At 35.2% G+C, this 16,839-nt stretch overlaps 1 protein-coding gene across 1 annotated transcript in view; it reads right to left on the reverse strand.

Moving 5' to 3' along the window:
• The window catches only part of LOC107750856 (muscarinic acetylcholine receptor M1-like), a 52,978-nt gene extending 49,404 nt beyond the window's left edge, over positions 1-3,574 (reverse strand). The window contains exon 1 of the mRNA XM_016566404.1: positions 3,463-3,574. The gene's annotated coding sequence lies outside the window, so the exon portion shown is untranslated. The remainder of the gene's footprint in view (positions 1-3,462) is intronic.
• Positions 3,575-16,839: the final 13,265 nt, after the last annotated feature.

Consider the following 16,839-nt stretch of genomic DNA (forward strand, 5'->3'; position numbering starts at 1 on the left):
CCCTTTCAGAGTGTTAATTAATCCCTGATAGTGGATGAACCAACACACACACACACACACACACACCTGGAGAATCCAGACAGATGCAGGGGAGGTCTGTGTATATCAAATGAGAATGTGCTCAAATGGCAGAGCTTCATTTCAGATATGAAAAGCAATGCTGGGGTTTTTTCGCTCCGTGCTGTCAGTAACTGGAGGCAAAAGAGACTCAACTTACATCAGCCTCTGTGCTGAAGCCTTAATCCTACAGAAAACCTGATACATGTCAGTTTTATCTGTTTGAAACATGGGGCAACTTTGCAGAAAGTTCAAGCCGTATCTCAGCATGGACAATGTACACGATAAGACAAAGATGATAAGACACACTCAAAGAGAGGTTGAAGTAGCAACATACAGTATTCTACAGGAACAAAATCAATGCTGAGTGAAAAGCTTCCATGAAATGGAAGGTGCAGGATGATACAGACACACAAAAAAACAGAAATTAATAAATAAAATAAAATCAACTGTGTGTGTGTGTGTGTGTGTGCGCGCGTGTGCGTGTGTCTGTGTGTGTGTTGTGTGTGCGTAGTATGTATAATTACACTGTAGTTTTCGAAAGAAGTCTCTTATGCTCACCAAGGCTGTATTTAGTTGATCAAAAACACAGTAAAATAGTAATAATGTGAAGCATTATTACAATTGAATATATCTATTTTCTATTTTAATATATTCTTAAAATAGATATATTCCTGTGGTGGCAAATACAGCCATTCTAATTTCTTAAAAATATTTCTTATTATTATTAATGTTTAAAGTTTAAAAGAGCAGCGTTTTTAATAGATTTTATATTTTAACAGTCTTTATTGTCATTTTAAAAAAAATTCCAGCTCTATCTTTTATTCCTGACATTTAAATCAGAAATGCTATTAATATATTCTATTTCTTAAAACACTGAAATCACAAAAGACTGGCCTAATGGCACAGAAACTTCATCACTCAGCCCTACCTAAAACCACAGACAACAGTCTGACTTTTTCTACAACCCTGGCCTGACCTCACTGCTTCTAAATAAATACATTCATATTCTGCATTACTTGTATGTCATTTCTTTTTGAGTGACACTACACTGAATGCATTTTGACAGACCCATGATTTGTCTGTGAATACACAGACTGCACTGGTCATTTAAATTCATAAATAAGCAATTCATCCAATTCAAATGTGTACATAACAGAGCCTCTCTAAAAACTGATTTGGATCTAATCAAGATGAGCAAAATAATCTGGCTGAATCTTTCAGCGGGTCACCAGAAGAGGATTAGAGATGTTGAGAAAGTGTCCCCTGTTATTTTATACCCTAATCATGTTGCCTAAACATCTAAAAGCTGATCGGGGAAAAAACAGGAAGCTGCCTACAAAGTCAAAGGGTGTCCTTTTATCCTAACTAACCAACCACAAATAATCAACACAATTTCAGTCCAATACTGTCTAATTCTCCACTTGCAGGACAACACAAAACTGATAATATGTAATGCGATGATATTTATCAAAGTATGATCAAATACCATTCCTGAAACACCCACTGTGCTTTTTAGGTAGCAAAAGGCTTTTTTAATGATGAGCGATCCATATCCATCATAAATCTCATCTATTACTGTCACTTGCAGGACAACACAAAACTGATAATATGGCAAGACGTGACACCGTTTTGCTCTCAGTGACTGTTTATAAAAATCCCTGACTTACTGTTTGAGTGTATCAAGGAAATACCATTTATCTGAGTGAGTCAAACACACATCAACACTGAAAAAAAAACAAGAAACACACTTTAAATACCAGGCTGCAATACTCTGACACTACCATACTAAACTTCAGTAGCTTCGCTAACAGTATTATGGGAATGAACTGCTGCAATATTTCTTTTAAGTGCCTTGAAGTAGTAAATATCACGGTACATGGTAATCTTGTAATGCGATGATATTTATCAAAGTATGATCAAATACCATTCCTGAAACACCCACTGTGCTTTTTAGGTAGCAAAAGGCTTTTTTAATGATGAGCGATCCATATCCATCATAAATCTCATCTATTACTGTCATCCAGCACACAAACACACACATATGTCGCTCAATGTAAAGTCATGCACCTCGGATGGTGTTAATGATCGGTCGATTTTTATGTTCATGTTCAATGATTACGGTGAGAGATCGAAACGTTTCATTCTCTCGATGTGACAGGACCATAATTAAGCTCCAAAGATTTCAGTGTCAAGCTGCTAACGGTCACACCCACACAGAGAGACAGAGAGAGAGATCTTTCTGACAGGGAGAGAAATCACTACTTTGGATTTGAACACAAAACACATTAAAGTTACCGTATGCTTTTCCTGAGCACCTCAGAACCAGGTATGGACACAAAGAGATTGCACAGTGGCGCAAAAGAGTGCTTACACACTTCAATCATTTCAACAAATGCACACTAGTGTTCAAAAGTTTGGGGTCAGTATGATTTTTTGATTCATTTATTAATTTTTTGTTGAAAGAAATTAATGCTTTTATTTGCCAAGGACTCATTAAACTGATTAAAAGTGATAGTAAAGACATTTATAATGTCACAGAAGATTTCTATTTCAAATAAATGCTGTTCCTTTTAACTTTCTATTCATCAAAGTATTCAGAATGTATCACAGTTTCCACAGATAATAAGCAGCACAACAGTTTTTAAACATTGATAATAAGATAAAATGTTTCTTAAGCACCAAATCAACAGAATAATTAAATTGTTTTTTAATTTTTAATAATAATAATAATTTTAATGTGTCAAAAACATCTTATTGACCTCAAACTCTTGAACCGTCGTGTATAAATTTTCTCTCAGCTTTTTTACCATTTAAATACATTTTATAACAATTTTTATTTTTTTATTTTGTTGGATGAATAGTTTATTTTTTTATCTTTAAAATAAATGTCATTGCATTACATATATAAAAAAACTGGTGAAATTCCTTCCTTTTTGGCTCAGTTTTTGCAGTCGAAATACTTTATGTCCACTTTATGATAAGAGGATATATTATGAGAAAATATGACAAAACAATGTCTTTCTCTACATAAAATACATGGAAAGAAACACTGAGGGAATCAAAGTAAGATTTAAGAACATAAAGATTAAAATTATTATACAAAAAGTCTCCCTCACTGACATTTCCTTCAATCAAACGTATATGACCTTTAATGGCCCTTCAGTAATAATCAGCACAAAGTGAGTTGTCTGAACTCAGACAGGCGTCAGAATGAGTTATTTTCATAATTATTATTCCCTATCAAATTCATTTCACTACCATTTTCAAAGACTCACCTAAGCTGCAATTTCATGACAGAGGAATAAACTGCAGCAAGAAAAATTTAGCTTAAAAATAAAGAAGGGAACAAAAACTAGCTTTCAACAACAGTGCTGCATGTGGGCATTAAATCTGGTCACTCACCCTGTAGAGTTTAGATTGGGGCAGAGAGGTCACCTTCTGACAGGAGGGTTTAGGTTTACCTCGACCTGAGACTTCAGTTGGCATGGAGACAGGACATCAGTCAGGTTCACACTGCCCCGGACCTGCGGGCACACAAACAAATATACAGTCAGACCTGTTTGATCCCAAAAAGAATCAGTCTGAAGTAGCACTCTCTTAACAGTATTCAGACATTCCCATCAACAAATGAATAATTCAACTTTGATCTGTAAAAAATGTCATAAGTGTAATTTTAGCTGCCACTGGCTGAACACTTGACAAGAATTCAAACTTCAACACATCTGAAATAACTTGCTCCATCCAAAGCTTATAAACAAGTATGTCATGGGCTGTTGTTGGATTTAATCCTCGAACCGCTGAAGCTACAGAACGAGTCGAGGGATACAGTCAGCGTCTCAAAGCATCTTGAAAGATTTCCAAACCATCTGCCTTCATGTGACAGTGCCCTGAATACACATACACCATGCTTGTTGTTTTAATAGGCCACTAAGAGCAGTGATGTTACTCTTGAAGTCACTCTGATCCTAGTTGCAGTCATTAGACGACATGCCCACAGACCGTTCACTAAATGTCTGATGCATATTGCATGCAAAAACAACATTATCTGATTAAAATCACCCATTTAAATCTTATAGGCTGGCTTTTACACTATTTTTGGACTCAGGGTGCACAATTTTGTACCAGTCTCATACAATGGAACTAGCACAAGATTCGTCAAAGTTTGGTCCATGGCACTAAATGTTAGATATTTAAGAGTTATTTTTGAAAAACCTGGTAGCAAACTACTGTAAATATCCAAGACATTATTATCCTATATATCCTATCCTTAATAGATTATCCTCTTTTGGCCATAATTAAATGTTTGTATTGATACAGTATGTAAATGAACAATGTGTACTCTTTCTCTGCATTATCTGCACCCAGACATCTCCATGTATTTGTCAGCCAAAGTATGCTGGGTGACTCAAAACACATACGTTTTGTCAAAACTATAGGTAGAAGCATTTTTGTATTCCCATCTATGGACAGCCGGATCAACAAAGGAGCAGTGCCAAAATCAAAAGTGCATTAATTTATGGGTGTTAAAGTTTTTGGCAAACGTGAAGGCCACATCCCTTTTTTTCCCCACAGCAACAGTCTCAAATGAATTTTCAAGTTTCTTCTTCATAGACAGCCGAGTTTTATTAAAAGCCCATTGTGCCAACAGTGAATTTCCCCTTTAAATCACTCATTGAGGAGCAACACTGAATAGCATATTAGATTCACTAATGCCACAGCCAGTGCCCAGTCTTAAAAAGGTAGTTACTTGTTTAAATAAATAGAAATTTCCATACCAATCCCTAAAACCTGCTGGTCTCAAATCAGAGACTGCTAACATCAGGTGTAGATAGGATTGCTTAATATGAGCTTACAAAGAATTTTATATATTGCAACTTTTGACCTTGCATTAAAACAGCTCATTATTACACAAAGGCACTGAATCACATTTCTTTGGATATTAAAATATGCTCAAAACTCCTAAGCTTCAAACACTATAATGTGTTATGTTAATATGTGGGCAGATTATGTAGTAATGTAGACGGTTAAATCATCATTCAGCAAATGCAGGGCAATTGTGAAAGCAGCTCGCAGCAGGAAATCCAGCACGATTTTGGTAAAAAAAAAAGGAATATACATACAAACCCATTGGATCTTACAGCGAGATGTGATGAAGTTTAATATGCACCGCAATATCAGACAAATATTGCTCATGATTAGGTGGCATTAGTATCATTTGCTATTCAGTATGATCAAAAGTGAAGGGATGGCAGGTAGAAATTAGTTTTCATTAAAGGAAATTCACTAATTCACATTTATCTAATCAGCTCATAGATAAAAGCAACATTAAAAAACACAACTTTTATATGCATGCCTGCAGTGTGATAACACTGAATTTATGATGGATGGATGGTTATTTAGAGAGAATTATAATTTTCCTAGGCCATTCTTTCAGAAAACAATTATTTCTTACTCTCCGACTACGTTAATGTCATGTGGGGTCTAAAATCAACAAAGCACAATGGCCCCAAAGAATAGGATAATAGAGGTATTAATGAGAATTCATTAACAATTAAATGGTTTCAAATAATAAAGATTGAGAATGAGGGAAAACAGAAAGAGGCAGAGAAAGAATATATCAGCTATCAAGTCTCTTAGCATGCAAAATGTATGAGTATCTCCCCCCTGTTTAAGACCCTGTCTGAGCCAAACAATAGACCACCACAGCGCTGAAAAGAACCACTGGAAATAATTTATACAACCTAACAAAGACAGTTCCTCCATAATGACAGAAGCATCCACTGTGGTAAAATGTGTGCAGTATGGGCTTATCACACGGAGTCACATTCATACATCTGCCTTAAAGAGGTCATATGATGCTGCTAAAAAGAACATTATTTTGTGTATTTGGTGTAATGAAATGTGTTTATGCGGTTTAAGGTTAAAAAAACACATTATTTTCCACATACTGTACATTATTGTTTCTCCTCTATGCCCCGCCTTTCTGAAACGCGTCGATTTTTACAAAGCTCATCGGTCTTGAAAAGCGAGGTGTGCTCTGATTGGCCAGCTATCCAGTGCGTTGTGATTGGCCGAATACCTCAAGCGTGTGATGGAAATGTTACACCCCTACCATATTGTGATGCCCTGTCTGGCCGGAGCGACAAGATAAAAACATTAAAACCCATTATAAACTAGGCATTTGTTGCATCCAGTGGGGACATAAATACGGATAATAATGATTTATACTGTCTTTTTACGCGTTGCGTTGCATCGCGCCACGTAAACATAAAACCATGTCTGCATTTGTCATCGGACCAGACAAAGTAGTTTCGCTTTCACAACGAAGCACACAGCGTCTTCAGGACATGGCTGCAGCGTCAACGAATAAAAACCGAGAATAAAAGTTACGCCTTCTTTCTTTGCGTGAACATTTGGGCGGCGTTATGCAAATCTTCCCACATCGTGACGTAGACATGTGGGGGCGTGTAAGAACGAGCCGTTTTAGGTAGGCGTGGTTGACTCTTAACTTTTATAAAGAATATCTCTTTGGATTTGAGACTTTAGTCTTTGCAACTTTACAGATCTTCTTTATGCACCAAGAGCTTGTAACACTCCAAAGAGAAAGGAAAAATTGAAATCGCATCATATGACCCCTTTAATAATGCCCGCAAATTGAATTGATTATGATGTGACAGAAATAATGAATTGCTATCCTCTTTCTGTTTTGTAACAGCGTAAGGGGCGAAACACTGTAAATATGTGAAAACCAAAATACTTTGTCTTGTTAACTTTTTTACGTTTAACCTGACTTACACAAGCTGTCAGTCATGCATTATTTAAACTTTCAAAGGACCATGACAGAGCTGTTCTTGTGTTTAAAAACGCGAGACGTAGTGCTGAGAATTGAATCAAATCGCTGCAGCCCAATGTTTTGAAACTGACGCTATTTGACAGGGCCTATTAAAAAGTAACGCTCATGCGCAAGACACTAAACAGGAACGTTAAAAAGATGCGACGCAACGTTCAAAGACGCCCATCTACCGCATTTTCATAGAAAAACAATTAAAAAGCAGCGGAGTGGAACACAAAAAAATAAAGTGGAACCATCCTATCATTACATACATTTTAATGTTTTATTGAAAATCCACAGTCAGCTGACAAGAAACGCGATGAAACAGTTAAATGCTGTATGTGCAGCAATAAATGCAGTGCTGACAAAAAAAGTGCTGGTGGGAAGTATCCTACATTGCCCTTTAGTGTGACAGGAGCTTTCAAAGTAGACATTCCAGAAACAAGCCACTATTTCCAAAGAGTCGCTGTGTAGCAATCATGCTAAAATGCATCGCGTTTTTAATATAGAAGTATTAACAACACACTTTATCCTCTCTTCTTCTCATTTGAGCGTTTGAAAGTCTGTTTTATTCTAGTGAATTTCAAATAGCCTATTCCTCTAAAATACAGCATTGGCATGTCTGGGTCATTGTAGTGAATCGGTTCATTCTGAATGGTTCTCTCTCAAATAGGCTACTGTACATTGGAAAGTACACTTAATTCAAATGAATTCACCCTGATGTTCTCTCTTTCAAATGTAGCAGTGGAATAACGAGTTATTCTAGTGAATCGGTTTGTTCTAAATGGTTCTCTCTCCAACAGGCCATTGGAAAGTCTGTTTCACACTTGTGAATCGTTCACCCTACAGTAGTCCTCTCTCTCAAATGTAGCCCTGCATAGTCAGATAGCCTACATTCTAGTGAATCAGCCCGTCGTGTGATTCATGTAAATAAGAATGAGTCACCAATTCTATGAACTATGTTTTCGACTTGGTTATGTAAATTAGGGTGTTACCGTTTCTCACTACACCAATGCTACTTTTATCACACTGCGGGTCTCTCTTGTTTCTTAAAAGGACTTCAGTTTTCATGTAGCTTACATCTTGTTGCTAGACCGACTGTACATTATTGGATTTCTTTTCTTAGCTGAACAACAGTTAATATACAGGTAAAAACTCTAAAAGAATGTCCACTTAAATCAGTATTTCATGTAGTTATTTATTTGTTGAGCAGCGTGTGTCCTGTCAGTGGTTATTTTGCGATGACGATGGCTGACTGCTCATGAGTTAATCTGCATAATGTGATTAATTTGTTTAAAATTTTAAATACACTGACATAATTGAAAGTCAACAAATATTGCACAATATTTTTGCCATGTGTAAAATCTTCAGTATCTGAGGCAGAACGTAGAGCCTTTTAGTGAATTATGAGCAAGAAGAAACAAACGAGTTGATCAAGGCACGACAGAATTAATTTCATCCTTCCATCTGGACACAGATTATCCTCACACTTTTTCACGAGACGAACCTGGGATGCTAGAGGGTGTCTGACAAATTACTTGGGAAACACAATTTCTGTTCATGTCAGACATTAACAAAAATCTGCTACAATATGGAACCCAACAAACTGAGCACGACACCATAAACTGAGCCAGTGGATGAACAGATCGAAGCGAGTATGTGTGTCACTTGTAGGAGAGCAGAATTATTTGAAATTCATCTAATTATTTAGAGTGTCCTGTGTGTCCTTGTTATTTACACTACAAGACAAAGCGTCAATTGTAATGGTCTAATGGTCAATTAGATGGCATTTGTGGAATTAATTTTACAGAAACGTTTTTTGAAGTAAAAGTCATGTTTAAGGTCATCGACAGAGTTCAAACATACATCCATAAAGCCTTATATGAGAAAACCCCACCTGTTCTCATACCATTCAAATGAAACAAAGCGCACGTAGCCCACGCACTAAATTTTCAGAAAGACCTGGAATGTTCTATCAAAACACATTTCCAAATCTTGTCAGAGCCTGGCAAATATCCTATCATAACCACTTAATGAGTAAAAGGCTTTGTCTAAAACATCCATTCATCTTTAATTTAATGCAGATGTTATTTCTGACCATTTCTAGATTTAAAATAGCTGATGCAGGTTATCACTTAAATCTGTTGGGTTTGAATGTACCTTTCCCATGAGACTGCTATTTGTTTGAATGCAACGAACAAAAAGTCATAAATGTAGTGCATTTAACAATGCAGCTCTTTGAAGTCGACTACTGTTTTCGGTCAACTCTTATAAGGGTTCATAAAAATTAATTTAGAAAAAATATTCTTAAAATAAAGGTTTTTTATTGAAATTAATGGATGAATAACCATAAAGAACCTTTAACATCCATGGAACCTTTCCACTGCAATGTTCTTTATACTATGAAAATCATGATTCTTTTAAGAACTCAAATTGATTCTTCTATGGCATCACTGCAAAAAAATCCTTTGTGGAATCTTAAAAAAAGTATAGTACATTCTGATCCTGAAACGTCCCTGTTACAGCATGTTCTAAACAGGTACAATGCAACAAAAGTACTAAAAGCTTGTTTATCTTTACCATCTACACCACAAGTCAGTGGAATAAAATCCCACACCTCATTTATATTGAACATAACAAACTGGACAAGGTGAATTTTGCTGTGAAAACATTGGATATTGTATGACAAATGCCTCAAGTTTCACAAGGAAAACCATAAAAGGACTCGTCCACACGCTGTTCTGATTGGTTATGATTTTGCTGCACCCCACAATATTTTCGGTTTTAGTATGAGAAAACTGCTCATCTTATCACGGCTGGTTAGGACACTGTGAAACTGCTGAGATCTCAGAAATATTACAGCAACCTGAAAATCACAATCAGTTAATTCATCTAAAGGACAAAACTTGCTGACTACAAAGAACACTTACAAATTGCAAATTGTTATCCAAACCTACAAGTCTGCCCTGCTAATTCACTGGTTTGAAACCAAAGAAAGCTCAAAAATACATAATGAAAGTGTCCTTAGACTGTGTGTGCCAGATTTTTATTACTTGTTTATTACTTTTTTTATTACTTGTTGATTTATTACTTGTGCTGTTTTAGTTTAATGTGAACATGTCTCTGGCCTTTTTTGGTTGTCAAAGCTTATTCAACTGACCCTTTCACAACCCAGAGTCTGTGCCAAACGAAACATGGCTCGCATCATGGGTGAAGTCGTATGTTCCTCTTATGATTTTGTTCAAAGTGCCATTCATGACTAATTGACACAACAATCATGGTGGAATCTGAGTAATGCTTTATCATAACAAACACAGAGCAGTTCTGGTCAGTGTTGGGGAAAGTTACTTTTAAAAGTAATGCATTACAATATTGCGTTACTCCCTAAAAAAGTAACTAATTGCATTACTTAGTTACTTTTTATGGAAAGTAATGCGTTACGTCTCTTTTGCGTTACTTTTTCTCATTTGGGCTGGGCTTGCTAATTTGTTTTCAATATAAAAATTTATATTTTTGGCAAATGTAAAGACCCTTTCACACCAAAAGTGAAACGAATACGTCTCAGCCATTTTGGATTGCATGAAGCATAGAATGCAAGAGAAGAAAGTTCAACACTCTTCGGCAATGAAACAAAAAGAAAGAAAAATAAATGTCATGTTTATTTTAAGTCATTTTTGCTTATTAATATGGCTGAACTGGATCATCGAAGGTCGGCAGCAAAGATATTGATTAATAAAATGTGATTAAATGCATAAAAGATATTTGTTATTTAATACATTTAATCATTGCAGGTTTGCATTGCACTGTTTTCATTCATTTTGAGGAATACTGAATCTGTTTTTGTGCAAGTGAGATGAGTAAAATGTATGCTCACATTTAGTCTAGAACTACAGTAACATCATGCACAGCGCCTCTGCACTTACTCCTGATTTCTCTCAACACGGGGACAGGAGAGCTGTCAGTCAGTACATGGGAAAACAAAGTAACTGGAGTTCCTTATTTGAAAAAGTAACTCAGATATTTTATTGTAAATTAAAAAGTAATGCATTACTTTACTAGTTACTTGAAAAAAAGTAATCTGATTACGTAACTCGCATTACTTGTAATGCGTTACCCCCCAACACTGGTTCTGGTCTATAAAACCATGACACTTCTTTATACGAGGGCCAGCTATAGTATACATTAAAAATAAAATCAGCATCATCTTTAAAGCATCATGGATGAGAGAAAATGCAACTCACTAGAGCTGTATGAGATAACAGGCACAACAGGTTCAGTACATGTGGCTCAAATGTGACTTAGTACATGCATTAAGTGGGCTCTGGCATGCACTTGTGTTAAAAAACAGCTATTGTTTATGTGCATGTTCCAGTGATGGACGAGAAAAGGGTGCAGAAGTCTTCCTTGTTTGGTCAACTGGCATAAGCACAGCACATGTAAGGCTGGGGAAAGCTTAGCCTTCTTCTGGCGGGCATGATGTGTGTATATATGAATATAGAAGCTGATTGGGAATTCTGATTGCTGCTCCAGGGTAAGGCTGCCCATAAGTGCTAATCTAGGATCAGATTCCTCATTCAAAATTCAGCGGCTAAAGGAAAACTTCATCCTACATCATTTGCTGCATGCATGCGATGATAAAATGTCTTCATTTTTGAAGTGACAATACATTTTTAAAACAAAATTGTAAAGAAATCAGTGTAATTTGATGATTGAAATATTTATTAAATTATGATTTCATTTTATTAAAAGTTTTAAATTTAAGAATGTAAAACTTTCTTTTTAAATTACATTCATGTCCACATTTAACTCATGATGCAACTAACCTTCAATTAAGCTCAAATGAGGTGATTTTGGTGAAAATTAATTTGTGAAGAAGACACTCTCAACTGGATCCTAGCTTTCTAAAACCTAAAAACTTGGTTCTGAAATTGTCAGTAGTGACTACATATGTTTTTTGGGCTATAATGCTTGATGCATAGGATTTTACCATATAAGGCAAGATTATTTAAATTGACTGAAGTACCACTAAAAACAATTCATACATGCATGTCTGCTTTTGAGTTGCTTAAATAATTACCAATGTGATGTTAGTACTCATTTGTGATTGTCTGTGTAAATACCAATATTAATAAATAATTATACTGACTTTAATCTACCTGTTTATATTGGTTCACCTATCTGCTTATGTGGTAAGAACTGGTGAATCAAATGTCCACTTGTGTCCTGCAGTGTTGTGGTAGTATTAATATACTATGATTAATATACTATACTATGATTAATATACTATACTATGGTAGTATTTTTTAAATATGTTAATTCGTTCTATATTAGTTTTATTAATATTTAGATTGTTTAAATATATAGTCCGTTTTCAGTTTCAATTTACTTTATATTTTAGTAATTGTATGTTTTTGTCATTTTAGTTTTTTAGTTTAGTTTTAGTTATTTTTATTTTTATATTTCTATAGCTATATCTTTTATTTTGATCTCAAATTTAGTTTATGAAATATTCGCACTTCAACTTAAATTTCAGTTGATTACCTGGAGGAAACACTTCTAATTTTTATTTACATTAAGTTTTTTGTAATCTAATATTTATTATATAATCTAATATTTATATATCTTTTTATTTCACATTTCAATGTAAAAAAAATTGTTTTAGTTAACCATAACAACACTGCTGTGTCCAGCTATCTGGATAATAATCAAGACCTCCCATCCACTGTGAGTGAGTTTGTGGTAATGCTAAAGGACAGGCCGTTTATATGCGAGTGGCATTTTGACTAATAGGGCAGTGAGAAGACACTAGTAGGTCATGAGTCTTCAGTCTTGGAATGGAAAATAGGTAAAGGGTGCCAGATGAGAACTGAAGCTCCTGCAGTTAAGAGTACAAGCTGTCTACACTCTCATGAGAATGAGTTTAAGCACATATAAACAGCTTCACACGACCTGGGGTTACTTCGGTCTATAAACATGTCACCTACAACTAGCTGATGATGACCTTATACAAATGTTCCCTACACTTCCTAAAGTTTATTATTGAAAAAAGTCCTATTTTCAGTCATCCATGAACATTAGCCTATAAAAGCCCCTTGAGATTTACCCTTGAGAGCAGAGCTCATCAGAGTTCTCGAGAACGTTTCCTGAAGCTGACAGTGCTGTTCACCGCAGGCAGAGGTGTATGCAGCCGTCTCCTGCCTCGCTGTGTTTATGTTTCTGCTCCTGCAGGGACCATAGCAATAAGACAGATGATATAAGTGTCACTGTCTGTTTCAGGAAGGATAAATCAGACAGAGATTTCTCCTTATGAGAGACGAGAGGAAACACAGAAACAATGATGTGTGCCTACTTTCAGCAGCCTGTTGAATTGGGTGAATACATTTTCATATTTTCCATTACGATATGCTCATATTATTCAGTACAAAAACTATGGCACAGTCTTGCTGTTGCTTTGTATTAAATATAAATAATTATTAATAATTGAGTTTAACTAGAGCTATCAATTTATTGGGTTTGTGTAAATTACTTAAAAAGGTGAAAAAAACAACTGCTTCAAAAATGTTTCATCTTTATTTGTGAGCTTTTCTTAGCATATATACATGAAATAAATTTGATTCATTTCATTACTTATTATTTATTATATATTATATATATTATATACTTATTATATAATATAATGCAATTACATTTGAATTGTAATTGCAAATACAAATACATACACACAAATACATTTGATTTTTTACCTAATCAAAATAACCCGACTGCAGTTTGATTGAGATTAACTGGAATGCACAATGAAAAAACATGATTTTTGAAAACTGTTAAAAGCGGAGTTATCTGTTTTTGCAAATGAACTCTTCATTTTTTCATTGATTAATTGCACTGTATGAAATGAAATTGTAGAAAAACTGAGGTACTAGTAATTATCTCCTAGTTTCCTTTAACCCTAATACACAACATTGAAAACACTTGATTTTTTTTTTTTAATTGCTTTATATTAACAGTACATTAGAACCTATTTTTTCTGGCTTTTTTAGTGTGCTTTTTAAATGTAAAAAGTTGAAATGATTTAAAATGTTTTAAACCTCATAAGATTTTTTCCATAATATTGATATATTTTTGTAATATGTATTTAAACATTTATTTATAGTTTATTTTCTTTATTTTTTCTGTGCATAAATGAAACTTATTTTATTGCTTTTAGAATTTACATAAAATTAAGCTGGTATTATTTGTCTTTATTAACAATAAGAAAACAAATCCGGCTGTACACAATCTTTTGTCCTTACAGACTTGTTTTGTGGGTTTATGAATAATGATTTCAAAGACACTCTGATGCACTGATTAATGCTTGCAGGAAATCATTAAAAAAATTAGACATCTGCTGTTCAGCATTGCAAGAAATGTCAAGTGTCATTTGCTCTGACAAAAATCATCACGTTAAAAAGTCCAAAAATAATAGCATTTTTATAATTGTACACAAACTCAACACAGTCACACCTCCACACAAAAATCAATAGTGTTCTGACACAGTTACTTCCACAAACATTGAACCTTTTCAGGCATATCTCCCATTGAATTTATTCTCCTTCCCTTGAATGCGGATGTCAGAATGACAGACTGTTGACAGCCCTAAATAAACGGCACATAAAAATATGGAACAGGCTCTGTTTGCTTACTCACAGTCCTGGTCCCCCAAGCTGCTCTCAGCACAAGGCCAGCACTCAGAAAGCATTCCAGGCTGAATGCTGCAATGCATTTACATGCATTTGGATTAATGACAATTTGTATGTGAGAAAGAATAGGAACACCCCATAATATAAAACACTTAAAGCCCTAGATGTCATCAAGCATCTCACCTGATAAATCAAACGTTTCTTGGTGAGTCATGCACAAGGGTTTTGCAAGTCTGCCGTTTGATTCAGGCATGAGTTTAATGAGGTAATACTACAGCAATACCTGCTAACCGCAGTCACTGATGACATCACATTACTGATGCAAAATCATTTGAATCAGGCAATGCTGGAGTGTTTTCAAATGCCCTAAAAACATTCACCAGCTTAATAAATTAATAAGCAGTCACTGAGAAGATGCTTTTATCAAAGCGATTTAAACGATCACCCTGAAACCACCAGAGTAGAAATGTGCAGCTTTAAACACATTTTAATTCTTTCATACATTAATGTGTGTTTTGTCGTTATGCATTATTGATGTAATTGCTGTCAGTAGATTTTGCTCAAGTCGAACTGTTCAACAATAATATGTTCCAAGAATGTTTTGCTAACATTACCATTAAATTTTGAAAACTAATATTTCTGAATATTCTCTGCACATTCAAAACATGCAGTTTTTTAAATGTTTAAATAACATTTCTTGGTTATGTGAATGTTAAACACAAGATTAAGAGAATTTCCATTTTATTATTTTGCAAACATCATGAAATTTTTACTTTTTAATGTTCTCAAAACCACCTGAAATTAGTTGGTAACATTTAAAAAATGTTAGACAAACGTCCAACTAAAATTTTGAGAACGTTATTAAAGCCCAAATAACTTTGAGAGAACCTTGCCAGAATGCTAGCCAAAGTTCTAAGTAGTGTTAATTTCGTTAAAGGGGTCATATGATGCAATTTCAAAGTGTTACAAACTGTTCGTGCATAGATAAGATCCCTAAAGTTGCAAAGACTAAAGTCTAAAACCCAAAGAGATATTCTTTATAAAAGTTAAGACTTGTCCACGCCCTCCAAAAACGCCTCGTTTGAACACGCCCCCACGTCTACGTCACAGTGTGGGAGGCATCACAGTATGGTAAGGGGCGTAACAGGAAGGCCTGCGTTCGGACGCCGAATTGCTTTGTTTCTTCTCGATAGGTGAGTAACACCTTGTTTCGCGCCGCGCCGCAACAGCTGGATGCGACAAAGCGACCGTTGAAAATCATTTGAAATTTGTCAATACGTCATAAATAGAACGCAGCAGCAGTTTTCTGTCGGGGATTTGTCGTGTCGTGCCGCGCCGCATCCAGTGTAGACAGCATCACTGATTATAATGAGTTCTATAGTATTTTGTCGCGCCGCACCGCCCGCGTCCGGTGTAGACATGGTGTAACATTGGTTTTGCTTTGTTTCAAAGAACTAATCGTTGCCTGGGTTGCGTACGTATGTGTGGGGCGGAGCTATCAAAATAGGGGCGAGACCCTTTTGGGGTCGGGGCGTGTTTGTTTTGGTGATTTGAAATATCAACATTGGCTACCAGAAATCATTTACCCCACCTTTAAAGGATGAGACTAAAAAGTATTTAAAATAATAAAAACTATACAAAAATCTTTTTTTATTTAGATCTTAAATATTATTGCGGACTTCTGTACGTGCCTTTACTATGCAAGCTTACATTTTAATAAAGGCAAAATGACAAAAAGGACACATTTTCTGCCCTGTGTTTTGCTTAATTTTTGCAATCTGGCAACCATGTGCACGCGTTCACTCTTCATTACGGAAATGCCGACGATGATCTGAAAACACCAACAAACAAGTACGCTAAAGTTTGGCGATCTCCATGTGAGATGTTTGCCTTAAATTAAATTGTCATTCAGTCAGTCTGTGCTCTGCCATGAGATCTCAACAATTTTGTTTGCAATTGTAGTTGCTGAATAAATACACTTACTCAACCGCGGATGAGACTAAAAAGTATTTAAAATAATAAAAACTATACAAAAATCTTTTTTTATTTAGATCTTAAATATTATTGCGGACTTCTGTACGTGCCTTTACTATGCAAGCTTACATTTTAATAAAGGCAAAATGACAAAAAGGACACATTTTCTGCCCTGTGTTTTGCTTAATTTTTGCAATCTGGCAACCATGTGCACGCGTTCACTCTTCATTACGGAAATGCCGACGATGATCTGAAAACTAAGAAACATTTTATTATTGTTGATGAAAAGAAAGTTCA

This window comes from Sinocyclocheilus rhinocerous, unplaced genomic scaffold, assembly GCF_001515625.1.
Source record: "Sinocyclocheilus rhinocerous isolate Xijiao unplaced genomic scaffold, SAMN03320098_v1.1 scaffold392, whole genome shotgun sequence".
In the NCBI taxonomy this organism is placed as follows: domain Eukaryota; kingdom Metazoa; phylum Chordata; class Actinopteri; order Cypriniformes; family Cyprinidae; genus Sinocyclocheilus; species Sinocyclocheilus rhinocerous.